The sequence below is a fragment of the Piliocolobus tephrosceles genome, chromosome 2 (assembly GCF_002776525.5).
Source record: "Piliocolobus tephrosceles isolate RC106 chromosome 2, ASM277652v3, whole genome shotgun sequence".
Classification (NCBI taxonomy): Eukaryota; Metazoa; Chordata; class Mammalia; order Primates; family Cercopithecidae; genus Piliocolobus; species Piliocolobus tephrosceles.
Window position 1 is genome coordinate 174,732,878 of NC_045435.1, and position 18,689 is coordinate 174,751,566.

The window sequence follows — 18,689 nt, forward strand, 5'->3', positions numbered from 1 at the left end:
AGAAAGAAAGAAAGAAAGAAAGAAAGAAAGAAAGAAAGAAAGAAAGAGGAAGAAAGGAAGAAAGAAAGAAAGAGTGAATTGAATTTCTCTGTCTCTCTCTCTCTCTCTCATCTTCCCAAGTGGAACTAGAAACTCTGGTGGCAGAGATACAAGATGGAAGCAGAGCTATCTCGGTCACCCTTGGAAGAGAGTCCCCAAGAAGGGCTCCTCATCTGCATCAAACTGTGAGATGAAAAAGCAATCAAGTTTGTTGTGTTAAAGCATTGAAGTTTTAGGTTTACTTATTACAGTTAGGGAGCTTATACTGTCCTGATGATTATGGAGTGTAACTGATGAAAACAACATGAATATATTATAACTTTAGACAGGTAATTATTAAGATTAGAAAATCAAACTCTTAAAATACATCTCAATAAAAACATTGAGAAATCTTGCTTGTGTAGATGGGAATGAAGACAGCTATGGCAATGTCACTCAATTCCCATTGAGTTATATGCACAAGGTGATCTATAAGAAAAAATTTTTAATAATCTGTCAACTGAATTGTGTCTTCTTTAAATTTTATTGAAGGCAAAGATTTAGCAACCACTTGACTTGCAAAGGAATTTTTTTTACCCAGGGATTTGAGTCACTAATTTTCTTGACATCCTCCCCAGTATTTCAAATTACCATTTTTTTGGAGCTCCAGAGTACTTTATATCCCATTGCAAGTCACCATAGCAAGATTTTGTGAAATGGGAGAAAACTGCTGGAAAAGGGAGGTGAGTAAAGATTTCTCAGGCAGTCAATTTTATGAACAAGTTATATGCTATTTGAAAATCCATAAATTAATTCCCTAAAAACTATCTATATCAATATACTCTTCGAAAGTCTCTATGAATGCCCTGGGGGAAAAGATGCTGGTTAGGGAAGAGGGAGAGGAGTCAGGAGCTGCAGTGTCTCCTGACCTAATCCTCCTTTGGCTGCAGACCTTCACCCAGACCCTTGGTTCATCTTTCCCTGCACTTCCTCCTAACTCACATTAGCTCCCAGTAAAAAAGGTCCTGATCAGGATTAAAATCTGTAACACATAAGGAGTTATTTTAAATCAATGAGAAAAATATGATTACTCTAACAAAAAAGATCAGCAAATGATATGAAAAGGCAATCAACAAGAGAATAAATACAAATGGTCAATCCCTATAGAAAATCTTAAAACGCACTCAGAAATCATAGATATGCAACTTAAGACAACGAAATACCATTTTGAAATCAAATTGGAAAGAATACATGAATCTCTAGTGGTGGTTAGGAGGAAAATAAACTGGTTCAACTCTTCCAGGTAGCAATTTGGCAATGTGCATCAAAAGTCTTAAAACGTATAATTGAGCTAGCAATCCCAATTCTAAGAATTATTCTAACGAATTATGAATATGGAAAATGCAGATTCAGCCTCAAGTTTTATCACAGTGTTTTGGTCACGGTTCTTTTGGTTGTAAGTATTAAGTTGCAAAGTATCTTTCATTTGAAATGCCTCTCCTCTACTGTTTTTGCTGGGTCTCTTAGTTAAAATTCTTGATTGATTTAGTCTGATTGCTTGCTGAGTGCCAATAGATTAGCCTCATCCTAGCAGCTGTTTGGGAGAAGAGGTGTCTTATGATGTATATGGTTGCTTCTTCCAGGTACTATATGGGGTTAGATCTGGGTTCTTCATAATAAACAGGAAATGAAATAAACATGGCATATCTAAAATGATGAAGAACAGAACTAATTTAAAATTCTGACCTAGTATGTGAAGCAAACTCTGACATCATGCAATGAGATAGTCATTAAAAATGTTCTTATGGAAGAACACTGACATCATGCAATGAGATAGTCACTAAAAATGTTCTTATAGAAGTCTACTTAATAACATGGGACTAGACTTGTGATACTCTTCTATTTCTAGAGAAAACACAGAAACACTGCAAAAAAGAGTGTAATTTCATTTAAAAATTCTTATATTTGTAAAGAAACAACATGCAGCAAAACTGTGGATGGTGGGACTACCAGCTATTATTAATTTCTTTTCTTTATGAAATCATTATTTTCTAAATTAATTACAGTTAACATGTATAAGTATTTTGATAAGAAAAACAACATTAAGATTCAGCAAGAATTCTTCAATCTCCAAGAGGACTGAAAAGAAACAAAGTGAATCTCAAATTTTGGATGAACTATTAATAATTAGGTTCTTCTTGGGGATTCAGACAACAGGCTGCAAAACACCTACCCAGCTCCTGGAAGCGCTGAGCACACATAGGCTCTGCTCAGCAGCAACAGCAGGTTCCAATTGCTATAGCCAGGGGAGGAAGAGATGCCACGGAGAGGAGTCCCCACATCTGTTCTTCCTGCTCCCCACTTTCCTCCAGGAATTCTAAAGCCCTTCAGCTATATTTTATGATTTCTATATGAAGACATGTAGTTTAGGGCAAAGAAAATTGGACTCAGAAACAGAGGGTTCAAATCTGTTCTGATACTTTATTAGTTAATCATCATGAAGCCACTAAACCTCTTTGAGCCACAGTAAAATGGAGAAAATAATAGGCAACCTGTTTATTCATATGGTTGTTTCAACACTTTAACGAGACAATATGTGAAAGTACTTGAAAAAATGATATGCATACAAGCACACATACATGTTCTCTCTCTCACACACACCCTCTCTATACACACAAATACACATACACACACATGCACACACACAAAAATACTGTATCTCAAATGTATACATTAAACAACTGCGGAAATACAAATTAGAAACCTAAATCCTTGATTAGACCTTGGCTAAACGTAAATGAAATTACAGATCCTGTGGATTTGATGAGATGCCTCGAGAAGAAAATGTCTTGTTGACGCGAAATACTTTGAGAAGTGCCAATTATTATTCTCTTTATAAGATAAAAAGAAAGACTTTCTGTTGGTGCCAGGCCGACTCAGAGTCAGAAGAGAATAAGCAGGATTCAGAGGAGGTTCGATTAAAACCGGAAGAGACAAGAGGGTGCAGAACTTGAGGAAGAGGCCCAACAGGCTGAGTGCTGTGGCCCTGCTGGTGGAAGAGAAGGTACAAGAAGAGACCACTCTAGTGGATGATCCTTTTCAGATGAAAACAGGTGGTATGGTATCCACCACAGTTTCCTAAAGAAACTAAACAAAAGGCACAAAGATAAAATCAGTGAAGAAGAAAATCCTGGGGACACTGTTTTCTGCAGAAACCAACTGAAGGGATGAGAACGCAGACAAAGTACGTTGAGACAGAGCTGAAGAAGAGGAAAGAGATTATGGAAGATGAGGAACAGAAAGTCAAGCTGAAGAACACAGAGGACTGCCTTTATGAACTTCAAGAAAACATTTGTGTTTCCTCAGCAAAGAAGATAGAGGAGATGCTTTCTAGCCAGATGCTGAGTGGCATCCCCAAGGTGGACCTCAGCATCAATGCTAAAATAAAAAATAATATCATTTCCATGGAGGATGCCAAGGCCCATCTGGGAAAGAGCAGCAGAACAAGAAGAAAGACAGTGAGACGTCCTTCATGCCTACCAACGTGGCTGTGAGTATGTGCTGCACAACCAATTTTTATCATGAGGAGCTCAACAGCCTCATACACAGAAACAAAGAGCCTTGAAAGCAGGTGACAGGGAGAAGCCAGAGCCTGAGTGGTCCTTTCCAAATGGCAAGCATCCTGTTAATGAGAAGGCCCCTGATGACTATCACTATGAGAAGCTCAAGAAGATGAACAGGCGGTACTGAGATGTGTAGAATGGAATGTAAATACCAGTTCTTTCTCCCTCCATCCCTTTCACGGAAAAATGCTTCCTGGATAGAAGCATGCTCATTTGCCATTAGACAGTTCCAAAAACAGACTCTCTTACTCCTGCTGCTTACCTGCTGGATTTTTCAAGCACTAAATTCGTAACTTTTTGAAATAAAGCAATGCATAGATTTCCTATTTAAAAGCAAACTCTATTCTTGTGGGCACTAAATCTTGTTTGTAAATGTATTGGCTTTCTCTTAACATTTGTTATTGGTCAGGAGGAAGCAACTATGTGTCCATGGTATGCTATTAATAATACCTTTTAGACTGTGCTTTTATCATTATATATGCAATCTTGTCTTCTGCTTTCACATATTTGAAATGGATTCAGAAATCCATCCTTCATTGTTTACAGTGAGTCTAGCTGACAGCAGAAAAATACTAGAATATCAGAGTAATACTGGTATATTCTAACTTTTACAAAATTTTTTTATTAAGAAAGAAAAGGCAAAACTATATATATTTTTATCACTTTTAGAATTATTAAATACAAAATGAATTAAAAAATGAAAGATAAAGAATGTTTACTTTCTTCTGAAAATAGGAGCTAAATAGGCCAGGTGTGGTGGCTCACACCTGTAATCCCAGCATTTTGGGAGGCTGAGGCAGGCAGATCACCTGAGGTCAGGAGTTCACGACCAGTCTGGCCAACATGGCAAAACCCCATCTCTACTAAAAATACAAAAATTAGCTGGGCTGGCTGGCTGGTGCCTGTAAACCTAGCTACTTGGGAGACTAAGGCGGGAGGATTGCTTGAACCGGGGAGGCAGAGGTTGCAGTGAGCCCAGATGGTGCCACTGCACTCCAGCCTGGGCAGCAGAGTAAGACTCTGCCTCAAAAAGAGAAAAAAGAAAACAAGAGCAAAATAAACAAGAAACATTGCTGAAAGATAAGCTAGGGGACTAAAGGTCTTAATTAAATTTAAATATTTTACTGTAGTGTTTAGAATATAATAAATTATAGCCCCTTTCTTCTAATGTTTACTGAGAAAGGCAACATGTTGTTTAAGTTATTCAATTTTTTTTTTTTTTTTTTTTTTTTTTTGAGACCGAATCTCGCTCTATCGCCCGGGCTGGAGTGCAGTGGCCGGTTCTCAGCTCACTGCAAGCTCCGCCTCCCGGGTTTATGCCATTCTCCTGCCTCAGCCTCTGAGTAGCTGGGACTACAGGCGCCCGCCATTTCGCCCAACTAGTTTTTTGTATTTTTTAGTAGAGACGGGGTTTCACCGTGTTAGCCAGGATGGTCTCGATCTCCTGACCTCGTGATCCGCCCATCTCGGCCTCCCAAAGTGCTGGGATTACAGGCTTGAGCCACTGTGCCCGGCCATTGAGATAAGATCTTGCTCTGTCACCCAGACTAGAGTGCAATGGCACAATCTTGGCTCACTGAAACCTCTGCCTGCTGGGTTCAAGCGATTCTCTGGCTTCAGCCTCCCAAGTAGCTGGGACTATAGGAACCTCCCACCACGCTTGGCTAGTTTTTGTATTTTTAGTAGAGACGGGGTTTCGCTATGTTGGCCAGGCTGGCCTCAAACTCCTGACCTCAAGTGATCCACCCGCCTCAGCCTCCCAAAGTGTTGGGATTACAGGCATGAGCCACTGTGCCCACCCAGTTATTCAAATATTAACAATAAATGTGACCATTAATCACAAAATCTGAGATTGCCACAAAGCTGGTAAAACATCTGTGATATAGAACATTGTATTTGTTTGCTTCGCTATGTGTAGAATATGTTATAAGAAATTCCCTTCGTTCCCAGCTGAATATGAGCTATCCATTTTGGAATGGCCACCTATTCCTCAGTCACTAAACTCACCAGCCAAATTAAACCCCCACCATACGTACTGGCTAGGTTCTCTTATTAGTCCAACACCTTGGCTCTAGCTTTCTCTGTATAGACCTCCTGAATCAAAGGATGCTTCTAGCAGATTCAACTTCCAGCACAGAGAAGTCTGACTTATTTCACATTATTCCAGGTTACATGTGGGCAGTGGGCAGTAAAAGAAGATAAATTAGATTTTACTATATGTTTTTATGTGTTGTTGAAATATTATTTTATCAATAATTTACTATCTTTGTAATAATAAATACCTTTGTAAGTGCTTTGAATATAGCACACTATAGACACTGTTATTCATATATGAACTGGAGTGAGGGGTTGAGGCTTCACATCTTCCTCCATGCACTGAAGTGAACCAAAAACTACCCTCCAGTTACTTGTCCTGAAGCTGAATCTGTTCACAGATGCATTTCCTTTCTTCTTTCTTTTCTTCTTTCTCTCTCTTTCTTCCTTCCTTCCTTCCTTCCTTTCTTTCTTTCTTTCTTTTTCTTTTTTTCTTTCTCTTTCTTTCTCCTTCTTTTTCTTTCTTTCTTTCTTTCTTTCTTTCTTTCTTTCTTTCTTTCTTTCTTTCTTCTTTCTTTCTTTTCTTTCTTGTTTCTTCTTTCTTATCTCTTCCTTTCTTCTTTCTTCCTTCCTTCCTTCCACTCCCCCTTCCTCCCCCCTCCCCCTCCCCTCCCCTCCCCTTCCTTTCCTTTTCCTTTTTCCATCACTCAAGCTAGAAAGTGGTGGCATGAACATAGTTTAATGCAGTCTTCAGCTCCTGGGCTCAAGTGGTCCTCCCACCTCAGCCTCCCAAATAGCTGGGACCACAGGTGTGCCACCATGACCTGCTAACTATTATTACTATTATTATTATTTTTGTAGTGACAGTGTCTCTCTATGTTGTTCAGGCTGGTCTTGAACTCCTGGGCTCAAGCGATCCTCCTGCCTTAGCCTCCCAAACTGTTGGGATTACAGGCATGAGCCACCAGACTGGATCACAGATGCATTTTCTTGACCTCTATGTTATTGGCCTGCCCATCCATTAATTTAAAAAAAATTGAATTAATTGCCAGCATTAAAAAACTCAGGTGATCTTTGCATCAAAATACAATATGGTGAATAAAATGGATTTTTAGTTTGATATATTCTACATATTGTCACTCCCCGCCCCCAGAGGCTGGGCAACTGAAAGGGACATTTCTAAGCTGGGCAGTCAGATGTTATTTAACTTTAACTTTGACCAACGAGATGCATTCAAGTGAGATTTAAAAGGCAGCCGTACTGGCTGCTCCTGGTGGTAGGCATGATCAGTTCAAGCCCGCTTTGGGGTTTTTTGTAGCAGCGTTCCTGGTACAAGCTTTGTAAGGTGGATGGTGTCAGCAGTGTCTTGTTTTTCTAAGACCACCAGAGCGAGCACAAAAGAACCAGCAAGTAGGCAAAGGTCAGGCGCAAAACTGCAAGTTTATTTTAGTAACCTAAGGTGTGGAGAAGAAGTCTGTCGGCCTCCGGCAAAGAAGGCTGGCAGAGTTCCCCTCCCCCAAGCTCTCGTCCCCACAGGACTGGGAAGCTGGGAAGTCCACCGGGCTGTGAGAAGGCCGCGTGGCTCAATGGCGGAGAGCGGCTTTTCTAGGAGTGGGAGGGCAATAGGTGGGGCATGGGCGTGTCAGGGGCGTTCGGCAGGTGCGACCAGGTAAATCTTGGTCTCTTCAGATTGACGTCACCTGGCGCATGCCCAGTTGGTCTGCACCTTCCCGGTCGCCGGCTGCATTTTCGCACCTGCGGGAAGAGTTGGGGCGGGGGGATGAAGAACCCGGAAGTGCACCATCTTGCCTCCATTCGTCCAAACAGTCCAACCTTTTATTGATAATAGTGATAAAGGGGTGCCGTGGTCTGTCTGGCTACTTCCTGCTGTTAAGGGGCGTCGTTAAGGTCAGGGCCTAGGGTTGGTATTTGGATGTACGGATGAAGAATAAAATAAGGCACAGTATTAGTATAGGAATGAGGAATGGAAGCATTTGTTGGAATATGGGCAAAACCCAGAAGGAAGGTCCTGGCAAGGTTGGGGAGTATGAGATAGTTAAGAAAATTTGCTGGTTCTTTGGTGCTCGCTCTGGTGGTCTTAGAAAAACAAGACAAGCAGCATCTTTACGCTGTTGTTATTTTTGTTGTTAGTGTGGCCCTGGACGGGTGAAGTATGGCTTTGGAACCAGCAGCAGCAGCAGCAGCAGCAGCAATATCTTCCCAATTCCTATGTTGTTCCCAGAGCAAACCGTTCAGGGGGAAGCTTACTGATTTCCGGTCCTCTGACTCAGGCAGGGTTAGCAGCTTCCTTCAGGGCCGATTTTTCATTGTTCCCTGTCAGCAAGTCCTGGAGGCCTGGCCTCAACACATTCTAAGCACCTAATTCCGTGTTGAAGCCCTTTGCCCTTTATGCTTAAAATAGCTAGAGTGGCTTCTGTTTTCTGTAATAGAACTCTAATACACAGGAAAAATAAGAGACCTAGCAACATCTGGCCCCTATTTCAGTTCTGATAACAATAGGCTGGTTATGAGCAGTCGGCTCTAGGTTGCATAGTCCCTACCACACCTTATTGTAACCCCCAAATGGAGACCACTTGTCAAATGCTATTTTATCATTGTATTTTTCAGTGTTTGTTTTTAACAGACATCCTTTTCTCTTCATTGTTTTACTTTCTTGCACTGTGTAAGGATTTGAGTTTGAAAACTTACTAATACCTACTCAAAGCTTGGTGGAAAACATTTTTTAAAAAATTTCTTAAAGAATGTAATTCTTTCATTTTGAGCATACTCCAAAATGTCCCCTAATTAAAGCCAGAAAACTGGACACCTAAACTGCATTATTTAGGTCCCAGTTAGAACTGTTTTTACTGAACAATGAAACTAGTGTTATTAATCCTAAGTGTATTGTTGAGGAAATTGTAATGTCACCTCTACAGGGACACAACAAAGAGATTTCTTTCAAGTCAGGTTTTATCTTATAATCATGTAATAGGTCACGTTTGTTTTTTGCATTGGCTATTAGAAAGGTAGGGCCAGAGGCTACTTGAAGGGCTGACTTCTCACATTGTACATGGCTTTATTTAGGCTTTTATGCTGTGTACTAGCCCTACTCCTGACTGAGTCTCATGGTTACTATTCTGTTTTTCTCTTTAGCAGATTTATTCATATTTTTAAAAACATTCCATTGCGCTTTTTTCTTTTAGTTTTATAGTTTCAGACCTTACATTTAAGACTTTAACCCATTTTGAGTTGATTTATTTAAATTTAATTTTTATTCCCTATTGACAAATAATTACATATTTATGGGGCAAAGTATGATGTCTTAGTACACATATACATTGTGGAATAAACAAATTAGACAAATTAACATATCTGTCCCCTCACATACTTATCATTTCTTTGTGGTAAGAACATTTTAAATCCACTTTTAGGAATATTGAAATATACAATACATTATTTTAACTATAGTCACCTTGTGCAATAGATCATCAGAACTTGTCCCTCCATCTAACTGAAACTTTGTACCCTTTGACTAACATTTCCCCTTGCTCTGCCTGCTCCCTTCCCCTCCCCCACCAGCCTCTGGTTCCAGAGAGATCATGCAGTGTTTGTCTTTCCGCGTCTGGCTTATTTTGCTTAGCAGAATGTTCTCTGGATTCCGCTATGTTGTCTCAAATGACAAATTTTTGTTCTTTTTTTGAGGCTGCATGTTATTTCACTGGCTATATATAGCATATTTTAAAAAAAAGCAATTCATCTGAGGATGGTCACTTACGTTGGTTCCATATCTTGGCTGTTGTGAATACAACTGCAATGAACACAGAAGTATGAACATCTCTTCAACACACAGATTCCATTCTTTTGGATGTATACCCAGAAGTGAGACTGCTGGATCATATGGTAATACTATTTTTAGTTTTTGGAGGAATCTCCATATTGTTTTCCAAAATGACTGTACTACTAATTTACATTCCCACCAACAGCATGCAAGGGTTCCCTTTTCTCCACATCTTTGCCAATACTTATATCTCATCTTTTTGATAATAGTCACTCTACCAGGTGTGCGGTTTTTATTGTACTATGTTTAATATCCGTATTAAATCTTCTTGTAACAAGATGGAGAGTGAATATTTTAATGAACTGCCTTCAATTCCCCTGCTCTACTCCTTTGATTATTTCTCATACACATCTGTTCCTTAGTTCTCTCTGTGCTCGAGTATGCATTTCCTTCAGTGTCTTAACAGACCAAGGCTACTCATGGGTGTGTTTGGGGTTTTGCAATCTAACAAATATTCTAAAGATATGGTCAAGTCAAAGAGTGAGAAACTTTTAGCAAAAATCAATTTGTTCAGTGATTATTGCTAAGAATTGCAGGAGCTACAGATTTCTGTGTAAATCAAATGGAAGACTCAGTTTTTTGGGGAAGCAAATAATTATACTTCTTTTGATGACATAAGACTGAGAAATATCCAACATCTGATCTCAAGCTGTTTTTTCCTTTTTTTAATAAAATATTTTATTTTGAGATATTTATATTTCACGTGCTATTGTAAGAATAATACAAGACCTCCTGTATACCTTTTTCCCAGTTTCCCCTAAGGAAATGTCTTACAAAACTAGAGCAACATCACAGCTATGATATTTATAGAGATACAGTCAAGACACAGAATATGTTCACTGTCACAAGAATCCCTCATGTTGCTCTTTTATAGCTATATCCCCTTCCCCACCAACCCCACCCCCTCTTCAATCCCTGGCAACCACTAATATTTCCTTCATGTGTATACTTTTTAAATTTCAAGAATGAGCCAATCTCTGTGGCTGGCCTAAATGTTCTTCATCAGTAAATATACTACACTTACCAGCATGCTTCCCTCATGTTGATCTATTATTTGCTCTTCTCTAACCTACTGTATGCCTAAGAAGGCTGACTTTTGAGGATCACATGACCCAGGCTCCCTGTTCTCTGGCTTCCAATTGGGTTCAGCTGTTGGAGGAACTTGCAGAAAATGGAGGGAGTGGGAGAAGAGAGATTAAGAGTATGCATCCCTCTGTGCACCTCTCCACTCCAATTCCTTATCATGATTAGGGCACTGGCTATATTAGTTGTGTTGGAAGATTGCAGCTCCAGTTAGGTGGTCCTACTTCCATGACTTGAGGTTCTCTGTAGATTCTGGTAACTTGCCTTTTAGGCCTAAGAGTGACAGCTCTCCACTCTTGTTAGTTCCTGCAGTACCTCATCATGTTGAAAGGTGACAACATGCTAGCAGCCCTAGCTCTCGGCGCCTCCTCTGCCTTGGCGTCCACTCTGGTGGCGCTTGGGAGCCCTTCAGCCTGCCAGGGCACTGTGGGAGCCCCTCTCTGGGCTGGCCGAGGCTGGAGGCGGCTCCCTCTGCTTGCCAGGAGGTGTGGAGGGAGAGAGGCGAATGGGAATCGGGGCTGCACGCGGGGCTCACAGGCCAGGGTGAGTTCTGGCCGGCGCCCGGGTGGGCTCCGGGGGCCCTGCACTCGGAGCAGCCGGCTGGTGCTGAGTGGCTTAGCACCCAGGCCAGCAGCTGCGGTGGGTGCGCCGGGTGCCCTAGCAGTGCCGGCCTGCTGGCACTGTGGCTCGAGTTCTCGCCGGGGCCTCAGTTGCCTCCCCGCGGGGCAGGGCAAGGGACCTGCAGCGTGCCATGCCGGAACCCCCGCCCCCCACCGCAGGGGGCTCCCCCGCTGCCCCAGCCTCCCCAACTAGGACCGCCCCCTGCTCTGCAGTGATTGGTCCCATCAACCTCCCAGGGGCTGAGGAGTGCAAGTGAGTGGCAGGGGACTGGCAGGCAGCGTGGCCTGCAGCCCTGCTGTGGGATATAATAGGTGAAGCCAGATGAGCTCCTGAGTCTAGTAGGGACTTGGAGAACCTTTATGTCTAGCTAAGGGATTGTAAATGCACCAATCAGCACTCTGTGTCTAGCTCAAGGTTTGTAAATACACCAATCACTACTCCGTATCTAGCTAACCTAGTGGGGACTCCGAGAACTTTTATGTCTAGCTAAAGGATTGTAAATGCACCAATCAACACTCTGTGTTTAGTTAAAGGATTGTAAATGCACCAACCAGCACTCTGTGTCTAGCTCAGGGATTGTAAATGCACCAATCAGCACTCTGTCAAAAACGGACCAATCAGCTCTCTGTAAAATAGACCAATCAGCTCTCTGTAAAATGGACCAATCAGTAGGATGTGGGTGGGACCAGATAAGGGAATAAAAGCAGGCTTGTGTCAGGCACTGCTCTAGCCTAGGCCATCAAAGACACTTGCTTCCTGTTCTCGAAGATAGGGAGAGACAGAGATATTTTGAAAAGATGGAAGAAGAATAGAAGGAGAGAAGGAAGTGGGAGGGAGAGATAAGGAGGAAGAGGAGAAGAAATACTAGAGAGGAGAGATTGCTTCAGATGAAAAAGGGACAGAAACCTTGGTCAAGTGAGTTGCCTGCTGTTAAGGAGTGAAGCTATCTTGGAAAATGAATTTGTTAGGCACCACCTTGATGAACTGAAAATTAGGAGGGACAAAGGAATCCAACAATAATTGAGATTGCATTCCTCGATCTAGAACAATTCTTTGATCTACGGAAAAAGTTTCCTGATCTAGGCAAGAGTAATATTTATTAGGTTCAAAGGAAAATGAAGAATTATGGGATATTGTTCACAACAGATTTGTGGACTATGGTTCACACTACCTACTTAATGATTTGATGATTCCAGCCTCAATGCTGAGATTTTCAGGATCCAAGAATGTACTGTTTTGTAGTTTAAAAGATTCTTGCTCTATCTTCAATAAATAATTTGTCATTGTCATTTCATGTCAATTTATGGATTATCACCAAAGTTTAATAAACACTACACATTGGCTTGGGCTAATCATTTTGCATCCCTTACTTCAATAATCTTAACCCTGTGAAGTATATATTTTCCTAATTTTGCAGATAAGAACTCTTAAGTGCTGAGAGCTTAAATAACTTACCTAAGGACACACAATTCGTATGTGGAAGGTATGGAATTCAGCTCTATCTTTTAATGACTATGCCATATTACCTTTTGATGAGGCATATTTTATTCAATCATCTTGACCGTTCTTCCCTACAGGGGAAGGAGGTAGCTCCTACACATCCTTTGTATCCCTGATCAAGAGTCATATACTTAAAGAGCTATCCTCACGTTCCTGTCCAGGTATACTCCAAATAAAAGTTATCATAGCACTGTGCATTCCTCCTTTGTAACACTTACCACCATCGAAACTTTATTTGCTTGTGTGATTATTTTGTCTCCCTTCTCTCCTCTAGACTGTAAGCCGCATGAGAGAGGCCATGTCTCATTTGGTTCCGTTACATCTCCAGCACTTAACACAGTGCCTGACACATAACGAGTGCTCAATAAATGTTTGTTAATTGATTAAATGAATCCTTTGTCTTTATTTCATAGAATTAAAAATTCTTAGAGTCAGAAGTAATCCGAGCTGCTCACTATCCCACTCACCCTTTAGAGGTCCTTTGGCACCATTCTAACAAACTGGTCAACCAACTGATCTTGAACACTCCAGTTTTGTATCGGTCTGACTGCTAGTGGCAGTCACGGTTCAGGGAAGTATAGTAATGAGCTCCAGTGCTCTCCCTTACCCTACAACTCATGAAAGACTTCACCCAAGTTTTGTCTTCTTTAGACTGTGTGTGCCCAGTGCTTTAGACTACTCTCCTATGATCATCCTGTCTGTATTCTTCTGAATGTGTGTTCCTCATGTTTGGTATTCAAGGAAAATATCTCAACATTAGATATGGTCTGACCAGATTTATTAGATTCTGAACCAACATTCTGCTAATTTAATGTCACCACTAATTTATACAGGGTTTGCAATTTCAACTTCCATTTAAAATATGTGTAATGGAGGTAGTTTGATCACTGTCCAGTGTTTCCTAAGTACCTGTGCTATGCCTCTCTCTTCCACACCACCCTGTTCCCCTTGACACACTAGAAGCCAGGAGTTCTCATTCACCATGTTTAAGGGACTGGCAAGAGGCTTAAGGGTATCCTGGACAATTGAGAAATGTGGGATATTCATATGGGGCAGTATAGATGGAGTTCTAAAAAGTCTTGGGACACAGGTGAATGTTCTTAGGCTGAAAAAACCACAGGTGGCATAAGAACACCCATTAATAGAAGAGATAGCAAAATAGCCCCTCCCCCCATGCTGTGTGTAGTGCTCTTTCAAGCTATAATTAGTTATCTCAGCTTCCCGTGAAAGCTCCTACATAGCTCCTACACATCCTTTGGATCCCTGATCAAGAGTCATGTCCTTAGAGAGGCATTCTCATATCCATCCTGCTACCAAATTCCAACAGTTCTGCATGGTCTTCTGATGTTGACCATCTTCACCTCCACCAAACCTCTTCCCTGAGTGACTCTAGGTCAGGTTCTCCTCTCCCCTGTCCCTGACTCCAGGTGCTGTTCTGTCTCTATATCTGCCAGCTCTCCTAGACTGGGCACACACAGTCTAAAGAAGACAAAACTTGGGTGAAGTCTTTCATGAGTTGTAGGGTAAGGGAGAGCACTGGAGCTCATTACTATACTTCCCTGAACCGTGACTGCCACTATATATCTATATCTGCCAGCTGAGGTCTTGGTCCTTCATCTAATCTCTTTCTATTTCTATGTCATGATCTCTGGAGTCCCTCAAGATGGTGCTTTGGTTCTCAAAAGCATGCTTCAGAGCCACAAAGCCAAACATGTACTATTTATTCCCTTTTATTCTCCATGTAACCATTCTACTTTCCTTAAGACAATGTGGTCACATAAAAGGAAGCTGGGAAAGAAAAACCCAAAATTAATTTTTGAAAATATTGTATTGTTGGCCAGGCATGGTGGCTCATGCCTATAATCCCAGCACTTTGGTAGGCTGAGGCAGGTGGATCACCTGAGGTCAGGAGTTCAAGACCAGCCTGGCCAACAAGGTGAAACCCTGTCTTTACTAAAAATACAAAAATTAGCCGGGCGTGGTGGTGCATGCCTGTAATCCTAGCTACTGAGGAGGCTGAGGCAGGAGAATTGCTTGAACCCAGGAGGCAGAGGTTGCAGTGAGCTGAGATTGTGCCATTGCACTCCAGCCTGGGCAATAGGAGGGAGACTCCCTCTCAAAAAAAAAAAAAAAAAAAAAAGAGAAAGAAAGAAGAAAGAAAGGGAGAGAGAGAGAAAGGAAGGAAGGAAGGAAGAAAATATTGTATTGTTACAATCGTGTTGCTGCTAAGCTATATCTGTATTTGTGCCATGAATTCTTTTGGCTTCAATAACATGATCTGAACACTTTTGAATGGAGGTTTTTCGGTGTTGACGAGATTATTTTGTCTAAAGGAAATTCCCATTTTAATATTCAATGGAATTGCCTAATATAAGATATATTCTTTCATTAAAAATGCTCATTTATTCAAGAACCATTTATTAAGTGACTACTAAATGCCAGGATGTTTGCTTTTCTACTTTCCTTATTTAAAGAGCATGTGCCTGGGAATTATCAGAATTGATACACTCTGATAATGAACAAGCTAGTCTTTGTTCTAATGGGCTAACCTTCTAGTAAATTTTTTTTTTTTTTTTAAGAAAAAAATTGCTGGAGTGCAATGACGTGATCTCGGCTCACTATAACCCCTGCTTCCCAGGTTCAAGCAATTCTCCTGTCTCAGCCTCCTGAGCAGCTGGGACTACAGGTGCACACCACCACACCCATCTAATTTTTTGTATTTTAGTAGAGACAGGATTTCATCATGTTTCCCAGGCTGGTCTCAAACTCTTGAGCTCAGGCAATTCATCCGCCTTTGCGTCCCAAAGTGCTAGGATTACAGGCATGAGCCACTGTGCCTGGTCTAGTGCAATTTTAGTATGGATATATTCATGTATTCATTCAACATGTTTTCTGAGCCCCAGATTAACCTTTAGCACTCAGTGTAGGAAAGACATGGCACCTGTACTCAACTGTAGTGGACAAAATAGATAAATAAGACAATGATTACTTTAAAGAGTCTTTAAGGTTATCTGATGCAGACAAGGAAGGTCCTTGAGTCAGGGAGGACTTCTCAGAGGATGTGAGCCTTGGACTTTAATTGGGGGGATGAGAGGAAGTTCACCAAGTGAGGAAATATGAGATAGAGGCTTCAGAATTTGCAAAACACAGAGGCAAGAGAAAGAAGAGTATGTTTGGAGAACGACAACCTGTAGACCAAGTGAAATGACTTTTGTCCAAATATAGTTCATCATGTAAGAAAGAACTTAAGTTCTCTGAATCCCTGTGTTTCTTGTTTTATTTTTGTTGTTGTTGTTGGGTTTTTTTGTTTTTTGTTTTTTGTTTTTTGTTTTGAGATGGAGTCTCGCTCTGTTGCCCAGGCTGGAGTGCAGTGGCTCGATCTTGGCTCACTGTAAGCTCCACCTCCTGGGTTCACGCCATTCTCCTGCCTCAACCTCTTGAGTAGCTGGGACTACAGGCGCCCGCCACTTCTCCCGGCTAATTTTTTTTGCATTTTAGTAGAGACGGGGTTTCACCGTGTTAGCCAGGATGGTCTCCATCTCCTGACCTCGTGATCCCCCCGTCTCGGCCTCTCAAAGTGCTGGGATTACAGGCAGTGAGCCACCGTGCCCGGCCTCCTGTGTTTCTTCTTTCTTGACAAGAATAAAAACTTGACAGCCTAAGTGGAAGCCATCCACATGCTTGCTGGTATGAATGAACTGTATCATGCTGAGAGACACTGGTGCCTCAGAGATGCTTCAGCGCACGAGAAAGCAGAGAAGTATCGGGGTTGGCTCCAGAAGTAAGATTGCTTGGGAATCTGTTTTTGTTTTTTTTCCTAAAATATTATGGTATGTCCTGCTGTGGGACCTCTAGTTCAATTCTGCAGTTTTTTGTGACACAATTTACCCATATCTCTAGGGTATATCAGCTACAAATCCTGGGAAAATTCCATACCAGGCTTTGGTAGATATCGCTTACTGTCAAGCATGACTTCAACTTTTCCTCTACCACGTGTTCTTGGGTTAATAAGAGGAAAATGCTTTTGAAAGGTGAATATTTATGGAAGACAGTTTGGAAAAACAATTTTCTTCAAATGTAAATTGTTGATGGAGTTTTTATTTATTCAATCTATAAGTGCCCTGGGATGCTCCTTAGTACTGCAAATGAAGTTCTTAAATCATTTGATTCTTTGTGACTGACCCTTCTTACCTGCTTCAGTCTAAACAGAAAGGTACCACATTGGGTTCTAATCACTTGGCTGAATTAAGATCAATGCTATGATTTCAGCTCAAGATCCCTAATAACAGCCTCCTCCTTTACACCTCAGCACTCAGAGGATGACAAGTAGATAAAGAACTAATGTATGTATTATGTCAATTATGCTCACAATTGTTTAAGGAAGAATTGCCAATTTTATAAATGGAAATGCAAGTGAAAGAATATCATTGACCTTTTAACTGATAGGTCTACTTGTTTCAAAGGTCATCACAAACTTTTGCTATATCTTGGTCTTGAAAATAGCCCTTTTATTGGACTGGAAAAAATGTTTTAAAGTTTTGAAATGTGCAAACCTTGTATAATAAAGTTGGTATAGTTGAACCTCGGAAAATTAAACGCATGAGTACAATTGCACTTTCTGTTTCAAATGCTTCACTCATTTTCTGAAAATTTCAATGAGAAACTAATATCAGATCCTAAATTAACCTGCTAGGAGGAATCTGGACAACTTATTTTCAGAGCGCATTTTTTTCTTTTCAGAATTCATCTTAGCTTCTTGCTCTTAGCTTAGACTTTGAAGCTCACTTCTTCAGATGTATTTTGTCAGAAGAAGATTAGGCTTGGCTTTATGAACTGTCATGGAATAAGAGATGGCCAGAGGGTCTTAATTTACATAGGAAAGTGAAGGGAACAGGCATTGAGTAAAATTCTGTTATCATCTTGACAATTAATAGTTTCTTGGAGTATTAGGAATATTATGAGTGACTTAATAGATTACTTTGGTTTAGTCAAAATTTACTCACAAAATGATAACTGAGGAGAGATTTCCTTCTGCCTCTGAAACACGTAATGAAATGAAGAATTTGGGGAATTTCTTCTTTATCTCCATCTCGTTTAGTGCTTCTGAAAACTGGGGTGATGAAGCAGTGATTCAGGAACAATGACCAATTACACTATGCCAACCGGAGATTTTATTCTAGCTAGAAAAGTTTAAAAAAATAATTCCCTTGTGGGCATTTAGTGCTATAAATTTCCATCGACACAGTGCTTTAAATGTCTCCCAGAGATTCTGGTATGTTGTATCTTTGTTCTCATTGGTTTCAAAGAACATCTTTATTTCTGCCTTCATTTCGTTATGTACCCAGTAGTCATTCAGGAGCAGATTGTTCAGTTTCCATGTAGTTGTGCGGTTTTGAGTGAGTTTCTTAATCCTGAGTTCTAGTTTGATTGCACTTTGGTTTGAGAGACAGTTTATTATAATTTCCATTCTTTTACATTTGCTGAGGAGTGCTTTACTTCCACTATGTCGTCAATAAATGTAATCCTTCATATAAACAGAACCAATGATAAAAATCACATGATTATCTCAATAGATGCAGAGAAGGCCTTTGACAAAATTCAACAACCTTTCACGCTAAAAGCTCTCAATAAATTCGGTATTGATGGAACATAACTCAAAATAATAAGAGCTATTTATGACAAACCCACAGCCAATATCATACTGAACAGGCAAAAACTGAAAGCATTCCCTTTCAAAACTGGCACAAGACAGGGATGCCCTTTCTCACCACTCCTATTCAACACAGTGTTGGAAGTTCTGGCCAGGGCAATCAGGCAAGAGAAAGAAATAAAGGGTATTCAATTAGGAAAAGAGGAAGTCAAATTGTCCCTGATGGCAGATGACATGATTGCATATTTAGAAAACCCCATCGTCTCAGCCCAAAATCTCCTTAAGCTGATAAACAACTTCAGCAAAGTCTCAGGATACAAAA

The 18,689-nt window shown here is 40.8% G+C and overlaps 1 protein-coding gene and 1 pseudogene across 3 annotated transcripts in view; one reads left to right on the forward strand and one right to left on the reverse strand.

Moving 5' to 3' along the window:
- LOC111550120 (schwannomin-interacting protein 1) overlaps positions 1–18,689 on the reverse strand; it is a 633,181-nt gene that overhangs the window by 178,245 nt on the left and 436,247 nt on the right. The window lies entirely within an intron of this gene.
- Positions 876–3,768, forward strand: LOC111550133 (annotated as a pseudogene).